Source organism: Schistocerca nitens, chromosome 1 (genome assembly GCF_023898315.1).
Source record: "Schistocerca nitens isolate TAMUIC-IGC-003100 chromosome 1, iqSchNite1.1, whole genome shotgun sequence".
NCBI lineage: Eukaryota > Metazoa > Arthropoda > Insecta > Orthoptera > Acrididae > Schistocerca > Schistocerca nitens.
The window spans coordinates 264,079,410-264,103,122 of NC_064614.1; the positions used below are offsets into that span (position 1 = coordinate 264,079,410).

At 42.4% G+C, this 23,713-nt stretch overlaps 1 protein-coding gene across 5 annotated transcripts in view; it reads right to left on the minus strand.

The window, feature by feature from the left end:
• LOC126247631 (F-box/WD repeat-containing protein 1A) overlaps positions 1 to 23,713 on the minus strand; it is a 107,540-nt gene that overhangs the window by 82,519 nt on the left and 1,308 nt on the right. The window lies entirely within an intron of this gene.

Below are 23,713 nucleotides of genomic sequence, written 5' to 3' on the forward strand. Positions count from 1 at the left end.
ATACCCACCCAGGAAGGAGACCTCGCCCAATAGTTGGATAATGAGCAGAAGTGCAGATCCACGTCGAAGAAGGATGCGATAAGTCTCAGTGCACGATGCACCATGTAAGGCGCCCTTCGGCAATTGGCTCGCTCTTCTGGAAAATTTTGGAAAATGGAGGTCAAACCCTACAGGGACCATCACATAAAGGGCGAAACGTTTGAGACTCCTTTTAGTTGCCTCTTAACAACAGGCAGGAATACCTCGGGTCTATTCTAACCCCTGGACCTGCAGGGGGAGATGAACTGTTATTTCACAATAGTGCTATGTCTTCATGCAATGGGAGAAGATGCAAAAAATGGACTGCATTGATACTGCATGCTAAGCCAAAAATCACAAAAATCAGTGGGTGGCCATATGTGAATCGCTGCTTGCTCATCAATTGGCTCGTGAATGACACTGACCATTCCTATCCTGTATCGTTACTGGTGACGAGAAATGGTGTCTTTACGCTAACATAAGGAAAAGAAAGGCATGATTGAGCCTAAACAAAGCAGCAACTCCCCGTACAGACATCTGCGCGCGTCCACAAAAGATAATGCTGTGCATCTAGTGAACAGCGACAGTGTAGTATACTACGAATTGTTTCGCTGAGGTGTAACAATGACTAACGACATTTATTTTAAACAACTGAGACGTGCCTCTGAGGCAATACACGACTACGTGAAGTGATGCTACTCCACGATAAGTCCGCCAACATTCTGCCAGACTGACGAAGAACACTATGCAGGAGTTTGGTTGGGAAGTCATATTGTGCCCTAAAATTTTCATCTTTTCCGCTCCTTATCGAACACCTTTCAAGGAACTTTCTTTCCCCATAAAAACATACTCTGAACATGGCTCGACGAGTTCTTCGCCTCAAAACCACATGATTTCTACAGTCGCGGGATCGAAAAAATATCCCAGCGTTGGCAGACAAATAGTCAAGGAGAATCTCTTATTGGTGTCTGAAGTCTCTGTTATGTCTATCTGTTGTGTTTATTAAATTTAGGGAAAAACCGCTACGGACTTCTGCGCCAACGAATTCTGTCCTTAGCGCACCAAGAATTTCCGAAAATGCGAAAACGTAACTTACGTCCGCGTATATACAGGGTGACAGTTACTGAACTACATGAAATAACATCGTCATACCTTCTGAACAGTTGGCGTTAGACGTTTAAACTTCACGGTTGGCTGCGGGGCATGATGGGAATTAGCACGCACCACTTAGATAATTTGGCAATTTAGAGGCTTCCATTACCAGGATACAGGTAAGCTGGCTGTTTTTCAAGGAGTTCCTTGTAGCGTGGGGGAGTGACCATGTACATGAACAGTATTCCGTTTGAGTCCACAGACTTGTAACGGCACTGCACTGAACAGATATTTGAATGTTGTGCATGGGCAGTTGAATTTAGTGAAACTGAACTAATTCTTGTTGTCTATAGGTCCCCTGACTGCCTTAAGAGCATTTCTGCTCAAGCTTGTTTCACTTTATAGGAAGTACCAGAAATTAGTTATACGTGGTGACTTCACTATTAAATTTGTATGTGAATGTGGAGGAAAAAAGATGTTGGCAGATCTCTTACACTCATATGACCTGATGCAGACACTATTCTTTCCGAATAGGGTGCGGGGCAACAGTAACACAGCCATAGGTAATATTTTTATTCATTCTTCATTACTATATGGGCATTCTGTTAGTAAAAGAGTGAATAGCCTTTCATACCATGATGCACCACTTTTAACACTAAAAGGCTTTTGTACTGAACAAATTGTCACATATGAACTATGAAGGAAAACATTCCGAACAGAGTTTTTTAAACTTCAGTAAGGAACAAGAGTAGCACGATGCTTATAGTGCCGACAACATAGATGACAAATACAATGCTTTCCTTAACACATTTCTCATGCTCCTTGAGAGTTGCTTTCCATTAGAACATTCTAAAATTGGGTACTAACAGTAAAAGGCAGCCTGGGTGGCTGACTAGTGGATGTAGAACAAAGTGGGAATTATATAAAAATGTTAATAGTAAACACAATCAAGCTACAGTAGCCCATTACAAACCGTTTAAGGTGCTTAAAATATTAGGAAGTCAATGAGTATGTGGTACGCAAATAAAATAGCTAATTCATAGGATAAAATTAAAACCATATGGCCAATTGTGAAGGAAGTGTCTGGTCAGCAGTACAAGGTCGACGATATAAAGTCAGTGCGTAGTAAAAATAGTTCCGTTACTGATAAGTCATATAATGTACAGTATTTACAATCAATTTATGAGCATTGCTAAATAAAAACTTAGTTTCTAGAGGGAATCAATAACTCTCTTGGAAAATGCCTTTCCGAGACAGATTTCTGAAATACTCCTCTGCGATACTGACAAGGGGGAGACTGAGCCAGTAATTAAAATCACTGAAGACTAAGGAGTCTCATGGATACGATCGAGTGCCTAGTAGAATATTCAAGTACTATGCTGCACATGTTAGCCCTTTACTTAGGCATATTTGTAATTTTTCCTTTCAGAATGGTCAGTTTTCTGAACAATTAAAGAACTCAGCACTAAAGCTGCTATATAAAAAGGGGGGAAAGAGATAATGTAGACAACTTTATACCTATTTCTATGCCATCATTGTTTGCTCAAGTCATTGAAAAGGCCGTGTATGCAAGGATAATTGATAATTTTATATCACATAATTTGCTATCAAATGTACAGTTCGTCTTTAGAAGTCATTTAACAACCGAGTGCTAGGCATAATTTTTACTTAACTAAGGCGTTTGATTGTGTTGCTCACAAAATATTGCTCCAGAAGTTGGTCAATTACAGAATACGGAGAATAGTTCACAATTGGTACACCTCTTACTTTAACAACAGACAGCAAAAGGTCATTATTCACAGTATTGAGAACGGCTGTGATGTGGGGTTTCAGTGGGGTACTGTAAAGTGATGCCCCAGGGATCAGTGCTGGGGCCACTCCTGTTCCTTATTTATATAAATGATGTGACCTCCAGTATTAAGTCTAAAATATTTCTGTTTGTTGATGATACTAGCTTGGTAGGAAAGGATGTGTGCAACGTTGGCTCAGTTTCACATGGTGCAGTTCATGACATAAGTTCATGGCTTGTAGAAAGTAAACTAATGCCAAATCACAGTAAGATTCAGTTTTTACAGTTTCTAACACAATTCAACAAAACCCGACGTTTTAATTTCACAGAATGGGCATATGATTAGTGAAACTGAACATTTGAAATTTCTTAGTGTTCAGATAGTAAACTGTAGTGGAAAGCCCATGTTCAGTATGTTGTTCAAAAACTTAATGCTGCCATTTTTACTATTGGAATGGCATCTAAGTAAGCGAGCGATTGACACGAAAATTAGCCCACTTTGCTGATTTTCATTCGCTTATGTCATATGGTATTATATTTCGGGGTAACTCTTCCTATTCTAAAAGGATGTTCTTGGCTCAGAAACGGGCAGTTCAGGCAATACGTGGTGCAAGTTCGTGAACCTCTTGTCGACTCCTGTTCACTAGTTTGGGTATGTTGACATTGGCCTCAAAATATATATATATATATATATACACTGTCGTTTCTTGTTAGCAAAATCAGCTTATTCCCAAGAATAAGCAGCTTTCCCTCAGTTAACACTCGGCAGAAATCCGACCTGCATTTGGATTGGACTTCCTTAACTCTTGTGCAGAAAGGTGTGCAGCATATTGCTGCACCCATTTTCAATAAGCTAATACCACAAGAATTCAAAAATCTTAGCAGTAATCCACACGCTTTCAAGCCGAAACTGAAGAGTTGCCTCATGGGTCACTACTCCTATTCTATTGAGGCGTTCCTGGAAAAATATAGCCGACTTATGTTATTTGTTGACTGTGTTTACTGAAACTTTGACTTTTGGTTGATAAACATTTTATTTTTATCTGCTATTTTTTTGTTGTTAGTTCATGTACTGACACATTCCATTATCTTGGAGAATTGCTCCTCCATTTGGTCCTACGTAATCAGACGTGTAAATAAATACATACATACATGGTTTGGTTTAGTGACCAAGCCCTCTCATTTGGATAGATTCGTCAATAACCGCAACGGCCACATTTGGAGGACCGAGAATCCGCATTTCGCGATTGAGGGGTCTTCAACCTCTACGGGTGTGCAATGTCCCGCCAAGTAATAATCGGTGCGATATTCCTTGATGGCATGGTGACTACCAAACGGTACGGGAAGCTTCTGGAAGATGATTTCATCCCCATTACCCGAAGTGACTGATTTCGACAAGATTTGGTTCACGCAAGACGGAACTCGACCGCATCGAAGCAGGAGATTGATGTCCTGGAGGAGAACTTCAGGCTCTGTTGACCAATTCTCCGGATCTGAACACATGCGACTCCTTTTTGTGGGGCTGTGTTAACGACAGGATGTACAGCAATAACCCCAAAACCGTTGCTTAACTGAAACCAGCCATTCAGGAGGTCATCGACAATACCGTTGTGCCGACATTTCAGCGGGTCATGCACAATTTCGCTATTCGTTTGCGCCACATCATCGTCAATGATATCGAACATGTCAACCTAAATCCGAACATCTGTAGTGACGTTTCAATATTGAATAAAGTGTGTGCACGCCGTAGTTTGTAACTAATGTAAGTTTTTTCATATAGTTCGATAATTGTCACCCTGTTAATTACCTGGTATGGTTAATTACCTGGTATGTATGCCTCTGTTTTTGAAAGACAGACAGGCGACGTGTTCATTCGTTCGTGAAGCCGAAGAAGCACTTTGCACAGGAACAACAACAAAGCTGAACTTCAGGAACACTAGGCAAGCGACAAGCTGGCCATGCGGCGAATCGGGGGCAACGAGGCAGTGGACAAGTACCGTTCGTCGACGCTTTGTCTGTGCGGTTCATTTAGCAGCGACGGCCGAAAAACAGCGACAGAGAGAGAGAGAGAGAGAGAGAGAGAGAGAGAGAGCAGAGCAGCATGCGGTCGTGCAGGTATATGTCTGCAGCCGGCTGCCGAGTTTACTGTTAGCCGTCCTACAGTACGGCGGCGGCGACGCGCCGTGTTTCCGGGTTCTTCAAGATCTGCTTGTCACGGAGTGCTACTGTCGTCTTCGCATCCATTAGCAGCACACTTGACCTGTTACACAGCCAGGCCAATCCACTTGACGTCTCGACCTACAAAGACGGAGTACTTAGCACCTGCGTGGGTGGTGTACGGTTTCGTCCAGATCACGTTCCCGACAGTACAAGAACCGAACTCTCCTATCCATTCGTTACTCGTTGATTTCTAGATACTCTTTTACTCGTCGATCGTCCAGTCCATTAGGTCTTCAGATTCAGTACATCTCTCCTCCCGTCTTCTGTATTCTGGTATTCTGGCATGAGTTTTTGGCACAAACTGAGCGGTAGGTTATATTTTAATCCTCCATCGATATCTAAGTCATTAAAGTTTGATCACAGATTTAGCCGGGTAAGGGCAGCGCAGATAAGCAGCCGCAGTATTTTTGAAGGGACGGCAGTAACATTTCGTTGGAAATCCTCACTACACGACCAGAACTGGGATCTGAACCACGCTCCTCCGAATACAATCTCAACTTTAAACAATGTCACGTTGCTCAGGTCCATTTTCCGAGTCTTCATTTTCCGTATATCTCGTTTTACACACGCAGTACTCTCGTTGTCCAGCCCTTTGTCCCATCTAAATTGCCCTTTTATCGCATGTTGGTTATCCCTGGAATTATTTAGAAGCGAGTTGTCAAATAACGTAATTAATGCTTTTCTGATAATGCGTTAAAGCGCTTCAACTCTTCGGTCCACAACTTCATACTGTGTCCATAGAATTCTTATTTTATCACTCATTTCTGCAACAGTGTTTTTGTTCTGCTTGAGATCATATTTCGGCTTCATGAATTACGAGTTTCCTTTTTGCCGACGTTTAGTCCGTAACAGATGATGTAATTTTTAAAAACGGTGGTTTTTTGGTGTGGTCCTATTTCATGTAGTATGTACTTGCCTTTCCCTACTCTATAAAGAGAATCACTCAGCCAAACAATAACTTCGGATAAACTGAGTAACAAATCTGAATCCCTTGCACCACGAATCAAACTCTCACTCATATGAAAAATCCGATCTCCCTTTCATATTGTATACACATTCTATTATCGGTTTCTACCTTTTTTCTCTCCAGCGAGTACTTCTGATAAAATTTCCGCTTACGCTAAAAAGTTAACGTCGACGGAGTCAACAAGTCGTACTTGCAGGGTGTGTGAATATCCTAAAAACCATTGTAGCATCAACGTGCTTATTACGTTGAGAGAACGTCGACTAGAATTAGATTAATCCGCGAATATTTTCGATCTTGTCGTGGTTAAGGATTGGATGTCAGCTTTTATCTACAGTTTTCGACCACCTTCATCCCACAGCCCTACATCTGTGCTATGACGTCCTACGAACAGCAAATTTATCAATTGCACATCCCGAAAATTTGATAAATTAGTTTTAGAGTTTTCTTTTCACACAAACTGGCCCCATCACCAGATTTATCTACCGAAACCTGTGACTGTCAGACGACCAGCTAAAACGACTTTGCAACTGTGTGCAACTTCATGTTCGATTCCATAGGAATGACTGTGCTCCTCGATCGTGATGCAATCCACAAGGGAAAGGAGATCAGCATCTGTCGTTATGTCATCTGTCTCCTTTACTGCAGATCTGTTATTTCAGCCAGATATGTAGCCATCAATAGTAAATAGCCCTGAAGACTCAGCGTAATAATAAGGGCAGATACTCCCATCTAACGTAGGCATGTACAAACGTAAGTCCAACTAATGCTTGTATATGCCGAAGTTGGATTGGAGTATGTGTCGTTATGATTACGTCGAGCTACACAACTTATAACGCACTTGAAATAGCTGCCTCATTCGCTGGAATCCAGATCTGCAATAAAAAAACAGCAGATGACATTACCACCGATGCTGACCTTTCGGTGCGTGTGCGCGCGCAACTTACTACAGTCTAGTAGCTACGATGCTTGCAACAGATTAGGAACTAGTCAGCGTAAGACAAGCAATTTGGAAGACCAAAAATCAAGTGCATATGCAAATAAAATATTTTATCTCCTTACACGCATCCACTCCCCAGCTTCAGTCTGGGTCCACAAACTTCGCAACCTCTACAAAAGTAATTTCAGCACGCTCTCACGTTTACTGAACACTCTCCTCCCCCCCCCCCCCCCCACGAATATCGGCGGCAGCTGTGCTTGGCGCTGATTACGCAGTCTTAGCACGCTTCGCGGCTTCTACGTGGTATCAGTGTGACACTATATGCTATGTTTGGTATTTTCATAATAAATCAACATGCGTACGCTTGTGTGTTAATCTGCATTTCACTGGGAGGATTTCTCAGTGTATAACTGGCCGGTCGATGGAGCACTGTCATTTCCCTCTCGTCACCAGAAAACTGAAAAGTGGCGACATTTTTTAAACAGATACTGTTACTGAGAGCTATTGCTTCATGGAACTGCCATTAATTTGCTTTATCAAAAGCTTACTCTATAGCCACGACAATTACGCTGCTAAATTATTTTTATTCCTTTCGAGACAGCTAAATTTAAATTGTTCTAAGGTTCCTGCGATTATTCAGAAGATTTCCGAAATAAATTCGATTGAAATGAACATTCATGCTTTAACTTTCTGTTGAAGAAGACATTACAGACGTGTTGAAAACTCTAAACGAATATGGGAGAAGGGTGTCCAAAATTCACGGCAATGAAAACTGTGCACTAGACACGAACTCTAACCTGGAACCTATGCCTCCGCTAGCGAGGACTGAGCTATTCAAGCACGACTCACAATTCGTCCACTAGAACCTAATCTCCTGCCTTCCAAACTTCATGTAACTTCTCCTACATACCTGGAGGGACTAGTACTGCTGGAAGGAAGACCAGTTCAGTCCCAGCCCGGCAAACAGCTTTAATTTACGAGGAAGGTTCAAATCGGCAGTCACACCACTGCACAGCGGGAAGTCATTCTGTGAAGAGATGTCGTTTACAACCTCCTTTTGCAGCTAAACCTCTGCCAGACGTGCAGGATGAATGTCAGTAAGGCTCCGATATTTGCCTCAAGAGATACAGAGAAAATCTAAAACTTTACAGCGGAATGGGGGGGTGGGGTGGGGTGGGGGGGGGGAATGATTTGAATCCTGCTCATCCCGAATGCTACTCCAAGGTGCTAACCTCACTCCGCGGAACTTCGCTCCATCCGACTGCGGCCAATGGCGGTTCCACATTGTGCAGTCACATTAATGCGACCACCTGTCAAAAACATGAACTTTTTTTTTGTAGATGAACCCCTGCAAGAAGTGCAGGAAGAATGTCAGTGAGGTTCTAGAAGGCTGGTTGGTTGATTCGGGGGAGGGGTCCAAACAGTGAGGTCATCGGTCCCATCGGATTAGAGAAGAATGGGGAAGGATGTCGGCCGTGCCCTTAAAAAGCAAACATCCCGGTAATTCCTGATGCGATTTAAATCACGAAAAACTTAAATCAGGATGCCGGACACGGGTTTCAACCGTCGTCGTCCTGAACGCGCGTCCACTGTGCTAACAACTGCGCCACCTCACTCTCTGGAAGGTGTCTATAGATATGTGAAGCGATGCCGACTCCAGCGCGGCCATCTGCGATAGGTTTCTTGGTTGAGGATCTGCGGTGCGAACAGTCCTACCAAGGTGGTCCCACATATTCTCGATAGGGGTTAAATCCGACGAGTTTGGTGACCAGGGGTGTACGGCTAATTCATCTTGATGCTCTACGAATCACACACCTACAGCGTGAGCCGTGTGACACATTGAATCATTCTGCTGGTAGATACCATTATGCCGAGGAAAAACAAACTGCATGTTGGGTTGGACATGGCACCCAAAGATAGATACATGCTTGTGTTGATCCAGTGTGCCTTCCAGAACCACTAGATGCCACGAAAATATTCCCCAGACCACAACGCTCCCTCATCCGGCCTCACCCTTCCGACGATTGTTGCAGGGTTTTTGCTTTCAGACGGTACACGCCAACGGCCATCTGTCTGATGGAGCATAAAATTTGATTAATCTGAAAAGGTCACTTGCCACTTCTCAGCGGACGTCAAATTGCGTGCAAATTCCAGCTTTCGTCGCCGATGAGCAGCAGTTAGCTTGCATGCTTGAACCACGCGCTTGCTGCAGAGGCCCATACGCAGCAACGTTCGCTGAATGGTCGTTGAGGAGACATTGTTGGCAGACCACTAGGTTCATCTGTGCACTCAGCAGCTCAACAGTTGCAAGTCTATTCGCCCGTACGGATCTCCGCAGCCGTCGTTCACCCCTTGTCATTCATGGCCAGTGATGCGCAAAAATTACTTTGATGCCAGTTGTGGATAGCGCCTTTTTGCCATGCACGATGTACTCTAACCACGGCACCACGCAACAGTTTATAAGCATAGCCGTTTCGGAAATTCTTCCACCCTTGGCCAGAAGGCCAATTATTATAATCTTTTGAACGTCGTAAGTCGCTCCATTTGTGTGTTACGAAACGATAGCACTGTTTCCTGCGTCCCCCGATACGCTTTATACGAGGTTTCCGGAAAATACGTATAAAAGTTGAATAATGTCTTTATGTTACAGGTTGCAGTCACCTTGTTAACAGTTACCCTTTTTCACCTGCCGTCGGCATGGATCTCTCTGATTGAGAGAACAGCGTGTCAACATCAACTTTCTTGCAAAGCTAGGCAAGAATGGCCGTGAGATTTTTGAGTGTTTGAAACAGGTTTACAGAGACATTCTCTGTAGGAACCAACCGTGAACAAGTGGTTAAAAGGTTCCGGGATGGCCGAGAAGTGAACGATGACCCTCGCCCAGGACGCTCCTCGACATCGAGTTCCGATGCAAATGTTGAACGAATTCGGGCTTGTGTTCTTAAAGACCGTATATTGACAGACAGAATGATTGCTGATGAGCTGTCAATCCCCAAAACAATCGTTCACGAAATCCTGACACAAAAACTTGAAGTGAAGAAATTGTGTGCGAAAATCGTACCGAAGCTCTTGACGACAGAACAGAAAGCGAAGAGGGTTGAGTGCTGTGAGGATTGGTTGGAAGCAAAGGAACGAGGGGACTTTCTCAACCGAGTCATCACTGGAGACGAGTCCTGGTTTTACGAATTCGATGTCGAGAACCGAGAACAAATAAGTCGCGAAAATCAAGGTCCAATGGGAAGACAATGTTGATTGTTTTCTTTGATTCTAGGGGCATTGTTCACAAGGAATTTGTCCCTCCCGGCCAGAGAGTGAACGGAAATTTTTACGTTTAAATTCTGACACGTCTCAGAGCTCGTGTGGCCCGAGTTCGACCGGAGTTGCTAAAAGGGGGCTGGTGGATCCTTCATCACGACAATGCGCCCGCTCACACGTCGCTCTTTGTGCGCGAGTTTTTGGCCCGAAGCTCAATCACCGTGACAGACCACCCGCCTTATTCACCCGATTTAGCTCCGTGTGACTACTTCATGTTCCCGAAATGCAAAATGGTGCTTCGGGGGCGGCACTTGGGAGATGTATAAGCCATCAAGGCGGAAACGACACGGCAACTGAACAACATCACAACTGAAGACTTTCAGCAATGTTATCAACAGTGGAAACGGCGTTGGCAGAAGTGTATCGCGTCTCAGGGCGAGTACTTTGAAGGAGACCATATTGTAATACCTGAATAATTGTAAAATAAAGTTATTATTCAACTTATATGCGTATTTTCCGGACAAACCTCGTATACCCTGCACTGCTACTGGTGCCACCTGCCGCTTGAGTGGTTACTGCACGCTGACGTCGCACATAGTCTGTGGTCATATTAACGTGTAGAAATACATGCATGATTAACTAGGCTGAGTGACAATTTTCACATTTTGGGGCACTGATTCTTTATACGGGATTTTGTTACTTTTTCAATGTGATTTTGTTCATTGTACAGTTTTCTTATTACTTTTTTCATCTTCTTCCAAACATCATATAATATGACACCATTTTGATCATCAACTGTCATCAACAAAGACCAGAAAAGCTACACTGTAACACTTCCTCCTCGACGTGCCTGTAACATGGAACAAATGCTCGAATATGTTAACAGAGTGAACCCGCAAGGTGTTCAGGAACATTTTCTGCGTCTTATTACAGAGAGAAAATTTCGTTATGGTTTATTTGGTTTGTTACCGTAATTACCTTCGTTTGTTAAAGTACCTTCACGACAGCAAAGACAGGCCTGCAGTATGCAATCAACAAGACGTTTAACACAAAAGATAGTAGTGCAACATTCTTCAGACGAAACACGAGCACTTTTCATCAGACTATGTTCAATGTATTCCGTCAACACCCAGCACAGTACCTAGCAAACGCCGAACTGTTCTCTTACATGCACTGTTCAAAACGTCGACCATAATGATCACAATAGCGTTTACAACTACGCACCATCACCCGTCTTACACAGTCAAAAATTCCAAAAGTTTGGCGCACTACTTCCTGTATCGAGCTTCTTTCGAAAGTAGTTAAAGGACATTGAAACCGCGAGTAGTCGACAAGGAATTGGACATCCACGCCTCATCACAGGGGAGTCTTCTCAGCTCTGTAGAGCATGACAGGTGGCGATCTGTGGCAGATCTGACGACATATAACAGAGCTGGCGCAGGAAAAGTAGTTCGGAACACACCGTTCAGTGCACATGGAACATAGTGTTCATTAGCAAACGGCCCCCACAAGTTCCCCTTAGATCGTCAGTTCCCAACGAGGGTGCCAATTACAATCGCAGTGAGCGTGAGATCGAGAGCTTGAACCGTGGATCAATGGAAACGTATCGCCTGGTCGGATGAATGTTTCGATGGTTGTGTCCGGATACGCCAACGTGACGAACAGCTACTCGAAACATGCACCGCACTACGAACACGGGCCCGCGGAGCCAGTTGGGCTTCCATGGGACCTGTGTAGGAATTTAAGGCAAATTGTTAATAGCACCAACTAATTAAAAGAACTTTCACTTATGCTGGGCATTTCTACTATTTTGAGTTTTCTTCAAGAGTCCTCTGGAAATTAATGGAATACTAAGATATAGCACATAGGAGTATTTAAATATTTGTTTTCTCACGTTGTGCGTACACATTAGGGGTAAACTTACTAAAACATACTGGAAATTTGGCAGTCTCTGGGAAACCCCGTACGTCGGCGAACAAAATACTGCATAGATGTTGATAATATTTTTAGAGATCTGCTTTGTTCTAAAACTCTTAATGAATCCGTTATATTAACAGCACCCTCATTCCGTATTAATCTGGTTCTTTTACATAATACTGGACCAAAATGACTGGACATCACCTCGTCTGAATCCTATTAAAGGACCTGCAACAGCGCACCTATCCATAATGTTACAACAAACTAGCGTCTCTTCAGTGTATTTTCCTTCCTCAGGTCACGATCAGTACATGCCACTTCCTTGGGCAGAACTGGTGTCACTCATTACGGCTTCCATACCCAGCCTTCTTTGCGGTTTATTAAGCAGTAACCATTCTGCCATCAACGAAGCTAATATGTGGTACTGTCAGTATGGCAAGGTTTAGCAGAATTTCAAATAAGTGACAGGCATAATTTGCACGCAGAAAGGGCAGATACCCTTGTGCAACGATCATACGGACTTTTATCACTTCCCAGGAACTCACGATGGAGGTCTGCTGCGGACGTGGGGACGGTAACCACAACAGAATGGCTGATATCTCAGTTTGGACTATACCGCACGGCCCTACTTGTGATAGTAACTGCTGTCCACGACCCTGAAGTCAACACAACCACTGTGCTTATCGCTTGCGTTGAAGCTTCACAGGGTCAATCGAAAGATATCACACTCGCTGTGCTTTATGATTGTGTTAACAGTACACCGGAATATTAATACAGACTCGCGCATCTTACACCGAAGGAAGTGTAAAGTTTAATTCTTGTCGACGGCAAGGTCACTAGATACGGAGCATAACTGATTGGTGACAGATGGAGAAGGCTATCGAATATGTGTCAAATGAAACGTCCCGTATTCACCTTCATTTCGGAAGGCGACGGAAAATTTAATGCTGAATAGCTAGACGATGAATTGAACCCCAACCCTCCCGCATGCGAATCCACCTCGGTCGGTGCACCTCACACACAGAAAGCCTATACAGAACCTGTTGTGCTAGTCCAAACGTCAACTGAAAGTTTCTAACGTTTCTTTTTCCCAACCTGTATTTCCTTCAAGTTGTTCATTTTTACTGCCCGTGTGGATCATCGCGACGTACGGTTATTTTTGATTAACTGTAGAGTTTGTCTACATCGGCTGAACTTAGTGCAGCAGATTTGCTGACAAAAACGGCTCTGAGTGAAGCATCGTCATTTACAGCTATGACGTGTAGTTGAATAAATAACGTTCAGTATCACGTTACTGATGCTCTGAGTATGCTAACAGTTTACTCCTCCTTAGATAAGCATTATCTGACGTACCGCAGCCGGTCATTGTGTGTTCGATTAAGTCGCCCACTAAAACTTATCTCCAGGGACTGACACTTTTCTTTCTTCTTCAGAATGTGTGTGTCTTCACTGTACTGCCTTGAATTGTCGTCTTTGTCTGGGTCTACTTGTACAGAAAACGATGTAACCAACTTACATGATTTTCATTTTCAGCGCCAACAAGTTTTTTCTTTGATTTCTTCACCTCCGTATGTAAGAGTTTCAATGTAAAAGAAGAGTGCAGAAAAAAAATCCTTAACAGATTGTGGATTCTCATGGACAGAGTACCCACGGCTACTATCATAATTTCAATAGGCAATTCAAATACAAAGCGACAGCAAGATCTGAAAAAAAAAAAAAAAATGTATTCGAAAGTTTATGGCAGACAAACTGTGTGCTGGACCAGGACCGACCAGAACCTTGTATTTCGTGTGCAGTACTCTGAAGTCTGAGCTATACAGGCACGACTCACGACACCCCTCAATGCTTCACTTCCTAGCAACCTTCTCCTACTTACTCGGTCACGCAGTTTTATCTTAAATTTATCGATATGTTTAAGCTTAACACGTCCTGAGAGACTAAGAAGTGAATGGATACATATGACAACACGAAAATTAAGTTCTGTAAAATGACTTCTAGCATACGTTTCAATGGTGAATGTCCCTAGTTGGGTACCATCAAACCGAAGTATTTCAAGGTGAAAATCAACCGCAACATCTCAACAGCTGCCTTAAGAGCTAAAGAAAGTACAAGGATATTCTGGCCGAATATGAAAATAAAGCTGTTCTACACGCACGCACGTCTCATTTGTCACGCCGAGAACGACTGAACTTAACTACATGATCCGAATACAGTACATCATAAGGAATTTTACATTTAATTTTTATTGTATAATTGTTTTCCTGGACAACACGTTTATAGCAAAGAATCAACAGCATTATTATATAGATGAAAGTGTGTAGGAGAAAGCGATAATTTTCGCACTTTTTCCTCATACTTTCGGTCTAGATCACAATATCTTATCTCAGTGGTAGTCAACCTGGTCCGTATCCCACACTAGTAGGCTTTCCAGCTTTCAAGGGGGGCGGCAGGGATTTATAAAAAAACCTGTTCATTAGGATGTCTTAAAATTGACAAAGAATCTGGTAAATAATTATTATATGCTTTAACGTGCTGTAACTCTGCTTTATAGATTTTATAAAGTTCTTTCCTACTTTATAAGCCATCATTAATACGTAACCGATGGACGGTTAGAAGATTTTATTATTAACAGAGACACACGAGTGGACAGTAGGTAAAAAGAAGTGGATGCTGTACCTGGCTTAACTACAATCTAGACAACTACTCGGTGGTAAAAATTAGCACTTATTTACGAAAAACTTATTTTCCCAAACAGGAAATATCGGAAATAGTAGAAGTACGAGAACAGGTCGAGTTCATCATATTAGATTTCCGAAAGGCGTTTACATAGCACCAGTGTCGACTCAAGCAGGATACAACTTTACGGAGTGATGGATGAAGTCGCCACTTCTAGGAAGTGCTCTCAAGGCTGCGCTGCATAGCGGTTTGCAGAGTTAGGGTGATTCAAAAAGAACAGATTTCAGTTGTTTATTAAGACGAACTATAATAGAAAAGCATGTGCATGCCACTATATGGAGGAAGGTTCAAAATGTTGAGACAGCTGCGCTGTTTGTTGCAACACGGCGACTACACAATAATATAAATAATGTGTGTTGAAATTTAGTCGAAGTCAATCCATTGCTCAAATGCAATGTGTTTTCCGCCGCCGATTCAACGCGCCGCCGCCGCCTCTGCGCAAGCAGATTTATGACTGTCATAAAAATTCTTGGTGGTTGGTTGCACATGCAAAGGGAAGCGCACTAGCGGCCACACACGTCTAGGAGGAAAATGTCGACGTATCTGAGCTCCTGACACGACACGAACTTCAACTTCCTCAAACAATGGTGTGGCGTGTTTTGAAACGACGCTTGCATATGAAGCCATACAAACTGCATTTATTGCAGCAATTGCGTCCTGGCGACCATAATAGAAGGTATGAATATTGCATTTTAATTCTCCAGATATGGCAGAGGACAGCTTTTCCAAACAACTCATCTTCATGGACATATGGAGTTTTCATCTAAAGAGTAAAGTGAACCGTCATCATGTAAGAATTTGGTCACAAAATCCTGTCGTCGTCGTTCAGCATGAAAGAGATTCACCCAAAACTTTTGTGCCATTTCCTTCAAACTTCATGGGCCTTTCCTTTTTGCGGAGAAAATTGTCACAGGAATGTCATACCCAGACATGCTGCAAAACTGGTTGTTTCCTCCACTTCACGAAGATTCCAGTGATTTCATTTTTCATGCATGACTGAGCCCCGCCCCACTTTCACCCTAAGGCGTTATCTTAACACCGTCCCACAACGTTAGATTGGAAGAGGTTATCAACAGCATCTTGTTCATTGCTTCTGGCCTCCCAGGTCATCAGGCTCACATCTTGCTATTTTTTTTTCTCTGTGTGTGTGTGTGTGGGGGGGGGGGACACATAAAAGACAGTCCTTTCCCATTTATTGCAGCCACTCTTCCAGATCTGAGAAATCGAATTGGTGAATCTGTCGAATTAAAACAGGGACCTGTTGATTCGTGTATGCAATGGACTAATATTACGAAGTTCCTCGAGCAACGGAAGCTGCTCATGTTGAGTGTATGGTATAGTATCTGTGCGGACATAAAACTTTCCTCGACTAGTGACCAGCACAATTACACTTTCTATAATGAATTGGAATCATCTTTAACTTTGAATCACCCTGTATATAGTATGTACCGTATGTATGTGCACTGCTCAGCGAGAACATTATGACAATCTACCTAACAGCTGCTATGTCCACATTTGGCATGGATAACAACGGCAACGCGGCGTGGCATGGAGCCCCACCCGGAGCCTCGACTTGCACATCTTTCCTTGTACCCTTCGAAAACATATAAGTTTACGTGCTAAAGGTTAACATGGTTTTTGATCTTTTCCCCTAATTGTCCGAATAAATCCAAAAAGACTTCTGCTGGTACACCCAATTTATCTAGATTTCCAGTTTATCTTAATAGCGTCCGCTTAAAAGAGAAACCATTTGAGATGTACATCACTAGCTACCAGGAATGACATAGAAGAAATTGACTTTAACTAGCTAGGCAAGAATGTTTCCAATATTATAATCTCCAGTGCAGTGGTTGTCAAACACTTTCGCTCAAGAGCCAACACTGACACTGTGGGACGGTATCTCAGAACGCATATGTACCGTTATTATTAGCTGTTAACTACATAAATTACCCAGTAGACTATGGTAAGAGTGCGATAAGTTGGCCGTCGGCCACGGGCCAACTATTGCTGATCGTTAAAAGTCGTCGACATTCGGAACACTTCGTGTCAACAGTTCTCAGTTTCAGATTGCAACGACCCAAAGTTGAGATACCGTCAACTGCCAGACTAGGTGCCGTTGTGTTATCTGTGTGATCGGTTGATTACTGTTACTAATCACTTAACGTACATACATTTAAATATATTATGTGATATGAGCTGTGATCACAAATGTTCATTAAATGTTACGAATGTCTTTTTTCTACTCATTGCGTTGTGTTACAACAGCCTTAATTTCAAATTCATTGGTACAAATACACTATGTGATCAAAAGTATCCGGAAAACGCACAAATATACGGTTTTCGTATTAGTTGCATTGTGCTGCCACCTACTGCCAGGTACTCCATATCAGCGAGCTCGGTAGTCATTAGACATCGTGAGACGGCAGAATGGGGCGCTCTGCGGAACTCACGGACTTCAAAGGTGGTCAGGTGATTGGGTGTCACTTGTGTCATACGTCTGTACGCGAGATTTCCACACTCCTAAACATCCCTAGGTACACTGTTTCCAATGTGATACTTAAGTGGAAACGTGAAGGGACACGTGCAGTACAAAAGCGTACAGGCCGACCTCGTCTGTTGACTAACAGAGACTGCCTACAGTTGAAGAGGGTCGTAATGTGTAATAGGCAGACATCTATACAGACCATCACACAGGAATTCCAAACTGCATCAGGATCCACTGCAATTACTATGACTAGGATTTCATGGTCGAGCGGCTGCTCGTAAGCCACACATCACTCCGGTAAATGCCAAACGACGCCTCGCTTGGCGTAAGGAGCGTAAACATTGGACGATTGAACAGAGGAAAAAACGTGTGGAGTGACGAATCACGGTACACAATGTGGCGATCCGATGGCAGGGTGTAGGTATGAAGAATGCCCGGTGAACGCCATCTGTCCAGCGTGTGTAGTGTCAACAGTAAAATTCGGAGGCGATGGTGTCATGGTGTGGTCGTGTTTTTCATGGAGGGGGCTTGCACCCGCTTTTGTTTTGCGTGGCACTATCACAGCACAGGCCTGCATTGATGTTTCAAGCACCTTCTTGCTTCCCACTGTTGAATAATTCCGGGATGGCGATTGCATCTTTCTACACGATCGAGCACCTGTTCATAATGCACGGCCTGTGGCGGAGTGGTTACACAACAATAACATCCCTGTAACGGACTGGCCTCTACAGTGTCCCGACCTGAATCCTATAGAACACCTGTGGGATATTTTGGAACGCATACTTCGTGCCTGGTCTCATCCACCGACGTCGATACCTCTCGTCAGTGCAGCACTCCGTAAAGAATGGGCTGCCATTCCCCAAAAAACCTTCCAGCACCACACTTAACGTATGCCTAGGGGAGAGGAAGCTGTCATCAAGGCTAAAGGTGGTCAAAGTCCACAGTCAATTTCAGCATTACCAATGGAGGGCGCCATAACTTGTAAGTCATTTTCAGCTAGGTGTCCGGATACTTTTGATAGTATATGTACCGCACTTTAACATGGTCGTCATTATAACGCGCATTCACGAATCCGTGTTAAAATTTGTATCATAGCAGCTGACAGGCACTAGCTGAAATCTCCGTCCTCTGAATAAATAACGTCGACGGAGGCGAATCGCTTAGTGTGTTATCAAATAAAAGCATACGCCTAGAAATGACGTTACAGCGAAGACGAAACAGATTGAAATCTTACGGATTTATGTCACTGAAGAGAGAATTATAGTCGCCCGCTCCTGGGCAAATTGTATTAACTATATTTGAGGTAAGATAGTTTCTCCTTTGTATATTTTACAGTACGCGATGTTAGCACTGACACTAGATAAATATATATTTAATACCTTGAGTAATATTTCATGTACAGTTTGTTCAGATAGTACCGAAATGAGTAAACGAGTCTACACAAAATACCCTTCATCCAGGATTCAATTCCGGGCACTGATTATACAGGGTGATTCAAAAAGAATACCACAACTTTAAAAATGTGTATTTAATGAAAGAAACATAATATAACCTTCTGTTATACATCATTACAAAGAGTATTTAAAAAGGTTTTTTTTCACTCAAAAACAAGTTCAGAGATGTTCAATATGGCCCCCTCCAGACACACGAGCAATATCAACCCGATACTCCAACTCGTTCCACACTCTCTGTAGCATATCAGGCGTAACAGTTTGGGTAGCTGCTGTTATTTCTCGTTTCAAATCATCAATGGTGGCTGGGAGAGGTGGCCAAAACACCATATCCTTAACATACCCCCATAAGAAAAAATCGCAGGGGGTAAGATCAGGGCTTCTTGGAGGCCAGTGATGAAGTGTTCTGTCACGGGCTGACTTACCCCCTGCGATTTTTTCTTATGGGGGTATGTTAAGGATATGGTGTTTCGGCCACCTCTCCCAGCCACCATTGATGATTTGAAACGAGAAATAACAGCAGCTATCCAAACTGTTACGCCTGATATGCTACAGAGAGTGTGGAACGAGTTGGAGTATCGGGTTGATATTGCTCGTGTGTCTGGAGGGGGCCATATTGAACATCTCTGAACTTGTTTTTGAGTGAAAAAAAACCTTTTTAAATACTCTTTGTAATGATGTATAACAGAAGGTTATATTATGTTTCTTTCATTAAATACACATTTTTAAAGTTGTGGTATTCTTTTTGAATCACCCTGTATTATGAATATGCAATCACCACGAACGGCGGCCGAAGACTTTCGGTATAATGGGTCACCCTGAATCTGTCAGAAGACAGAGGATCGAATAGAGGCCCACAGCCCATCCTCTTGCCCTTACGGTGAGATACTACCCCTGAAGGCCAGATGGATCAACAATGATCAATGCCATGAGGTTGCAGAAGGCAATGATAACCACTGCTTTAAGAATACAAAATTTGTGTCCACAGGACATTTAGTATGTACTTTAAACAATGACCCATTATCTTTCCTCTGGCAAAACATTCCAGATTAGTCTGATTCGGATCACCGAGCTGTGACTTTGAAGGGGGTACTGTCCAAGAGAAAATGACTAAACAACCAACGAAATATTAACATTCTACAAATCGGAGGGTGGTATATCAGAAGTCTGAATATGAGAGCTAAAGTACAGAATCTTGAATGGAAATGCGAAAGCTCGAACTAGATGTACACTAGTCTTCCACTAAATACATCATTTCAAAATGTTTCTGATGCTGTTTTCCCACATTTGAAGGGAAACTTTATTGCTGCACGCTGCTGCTTTCAACAGAAACAAACGCGCAACTTAGCAGGAAGAACACGATTAAACGTTCTTCTCTCCTCACAGCACTGGAAAAAAAAAAAGACGCTCGCTCTGAAGACTTTCTGAATGTAGCGCCTAAAAGCGTTCATTTAGGCGTTCATGGGCTTCCGAAGGAAAAGTATCACGTTGGTTGTCCACAGCAAAACAAAAGACTTCTTGGTAATTAAAGAGGATGGAATAACTCATCTTTCGAAAGAACTATATTAATGCAATTGCGTAATACACGAAAACTACTTCCACAGCGTTTATAGATGTAAATAAGTATTTGAACCATAAAGCAGTTTTTAAAGCTCCAGTCGGAGACGTCCCATTGGAATTCAGGGCCAACCACATACATTGTACGCACCTGCGCCCATGTCAACGACCGTAAACAATTCATCCCTTTTGGCGTATTAGCGAATTACATGAAACGTGAGAACCAGTACAAGCACGAAGAACCGCTCCTTTCCCGTGGCCGAGACAGACGAAATGGGATGGCAGCCGTATGCACTCCAGCTCTTCAGCATCGGGCGAGCACAAAATTGTCGCGAAGGGAAGAGTGAAGCTAAGCGATGCGAGGCCAGGCGACGCCACAACGCGACGCCAGACGCGAGATCGATGTGAGCGGTCCGGTTCGGCCGCAGAGGCGGCGCCAGCCTGTCAGGCCAATATAAAACATCAATAGGAGGCCACGCGAACGTTGGCTCTCTCAAACTCAATCCGAATCAACCGCAACAGAAACTTTCCCCCAAAACTACACCTAAGGTTCTTAATTCATTTTGATACCTATACAGAAATGCATTTGTCGTTGAAATTATATCACCGGACGACGGAAATGGCTGCATCAATTACGTAACACAACAGAGAAGGGACTCAATGACACTGGTAAATTATATCCCCTTGCACAACAAGCATACCTTGGCTATGCTGAGTAAAATGTGCATGTAATCTGGTCTTTAATTTCTGTTAATATAATGCTAGTTACTTATCAGTAGTAATAAATAAAACAATATATTTTTGTTATATCGAGCGTGAGCCTATCCTGTGAATAAATGATGACAATAATCCAGTCATACCGATATTTATATTAAGGTCAAGTTCAGAAAACAATCAGCTACATGTTTGTGTCAGTATTATATAAACAGATGACTAAACACCTCTAAAAGTAATTCATTATTTTCCCCTAGTTTGAACCTTTGTAATCTACAGGAACTTTCGACAGCAAAGCTTAAGCACAAACGTGTCGAAGCATAAGCAGATTAATATGCATAAAAATGGAGCTGTACAGAGTTATACGTTTCTGTCACACAGAAGCATCTGACTAACAAATATTTACAGAAAATAGATTCGCTGTTCACGTGTGCTGTTTTCTTCCATTTACTGTTCGAAATTGCGGCTGTATGGCTGAAACAGTTCATGTCATGGACGATTCAAAAATAGTATCAATATTAGGTATTCGTTTGAAAATTTCTAAAAAACTGTACATTCAACAAGAAACTTAAGAAATATGACTATTACTCTGTAACCGCTAGGTTTCAAGTAAGTCAAGACGAACCAGCAGTAGTAGAACAAATTCGATAAATGGGAAGTAGATAGCCTCCTTTTCTCAGTATACCAATATTAGACTACATATAGAAGGCTGTGATCCCCCCCCCCTCCCCCGATCGGCTCTGTAATTTTTTCTGACACCGCTTCTTTCAAGTCTGTCAGTGGTTTACATACAAGAATAATGCCAAGGTGCGCCTTGATTCACGGTCAATGTGAAACTGTATTTCATTTTAAATGGTTGGGTAAGTAATTTGAAGGAAGCTAAGTGTGTATTTCCTCCAATAGTAAGGCACTCTTGTTCAATTGTAGGGTGGAGAGCAGCTTTTTTAGTCATGTCCTTCCAATAAGCCTAAGAACATAGACATCAGGAATGTTGACCCGTTTGTAGGAGTACCGTCTCCTGTGTGGCCAAAAAATGTAAGTGAAATTACGCCTCAATATCGGCCGTCCTAAATATATTAACAGATGAAAATGCTGATCATAAATGTTTGCAAAAGGACGAGCAGTCGGTTGGTAAAGCACTTTCCTTAGACTTGTGCTACTAAATTTAACTAGACCTTTTTGGTTATGTTCTTCGCGGCTCAAGCAGTGAAACAAAGATACGTGGATGTCTACCTCCGGATGCGTGGAATTTTACATCATGCTTCTGCTGGTGAGTGCTGTCTACATGGTCGGTACGGGAAATCCGGATCATAATGCTAATGGAGATACGGGACTGTCAGCATTTTACGTAGTTTGCACATACTGTGCAAAACTATCGGTGTATAACTACATGATAATCTGTGAAAAACTCTTTAGTTCGGCTTGCTAAACATATTGCTTAATAGTAAATTTACGCCGTAAAGTATAAATTCCGTGCCGTTACAACGTGACATGACGACACGCGGAAATGCATAGCGCTAACAGGAATCATTTAAAATATATTACGAACTACAGCTATGGCTAGCGATCAAACTATTTTCTAATAGGGGTGACGCCACAATGTGTAACGATCTCAATATTGTTTAGGTACTTGTCATTAATCCTCAGTTGCTACTTCTATCACGTTTATCACGTAGGTAAGACCAGGTCGCCTTTTCCAACTGAATGTTTATTTTAATCAAACATACGTCATCATCAGTGGTATTAATTTCCACGTTTTTTTCATGTGCCCACTGGTTGTTCTGAAGGCACTAGGTGAACACAATTACCTTTATTGCTAACTGTCACACTTACACATTTGATTACACACACTCTTCCTCTTTCACATAGCAAGGTCATGTGGAATGTGCAACAGGAAAGATTTGTAGAGGTGTGACACTACCAACTGGAAACCTGTACTTTATGCCTCTAGTGCCTGAAGAAGCACCAATGGATACATGAAAATAACAAATGAAAGCCACAAATACTGCAAGTATGAGTAGGTAAAACACGTCTATAAAAAAATCTGTTGCAAAGAGACTGATTTGTTCTCGACTACATGACAAAGTCAATGTTAAGTTTCATGTTGAACTAGCACCATATTTAATCAACTATTAAGTTATATTCCATAACTGCGAGTGCCACGCATTTAGAATTTTTCAGTTTCAGATTTAACAAGAGATTTATCCAGCAAAACAAGTTACTTTCTTACAGCTACACAAATGATATGTTTAAACTAAATATATCTTCATTATACATTTTGTGCATAAATGGAGAATACCACGTACCCATAAGAGCACAAAACTATGAAGCTGATGAGGTGAAGTTAAACGTTTGCGTCTCCCACAAACAACTGATCCCTCGAGATTGAGTATTCGTATTTACAATTAGAGATTGATGATTGTATATCATAAAGCTGAAGTGTTTGGTGACTTGGGGAAAAAAAAGTCAACATAGTACCACTAACATTCTCCAGGAATATAATTATATTCTTTCCAGCACCAGGCACAGAAATGGAACTAGGCTACTGCAAAACAGTATCTACTGATTTTCCCCT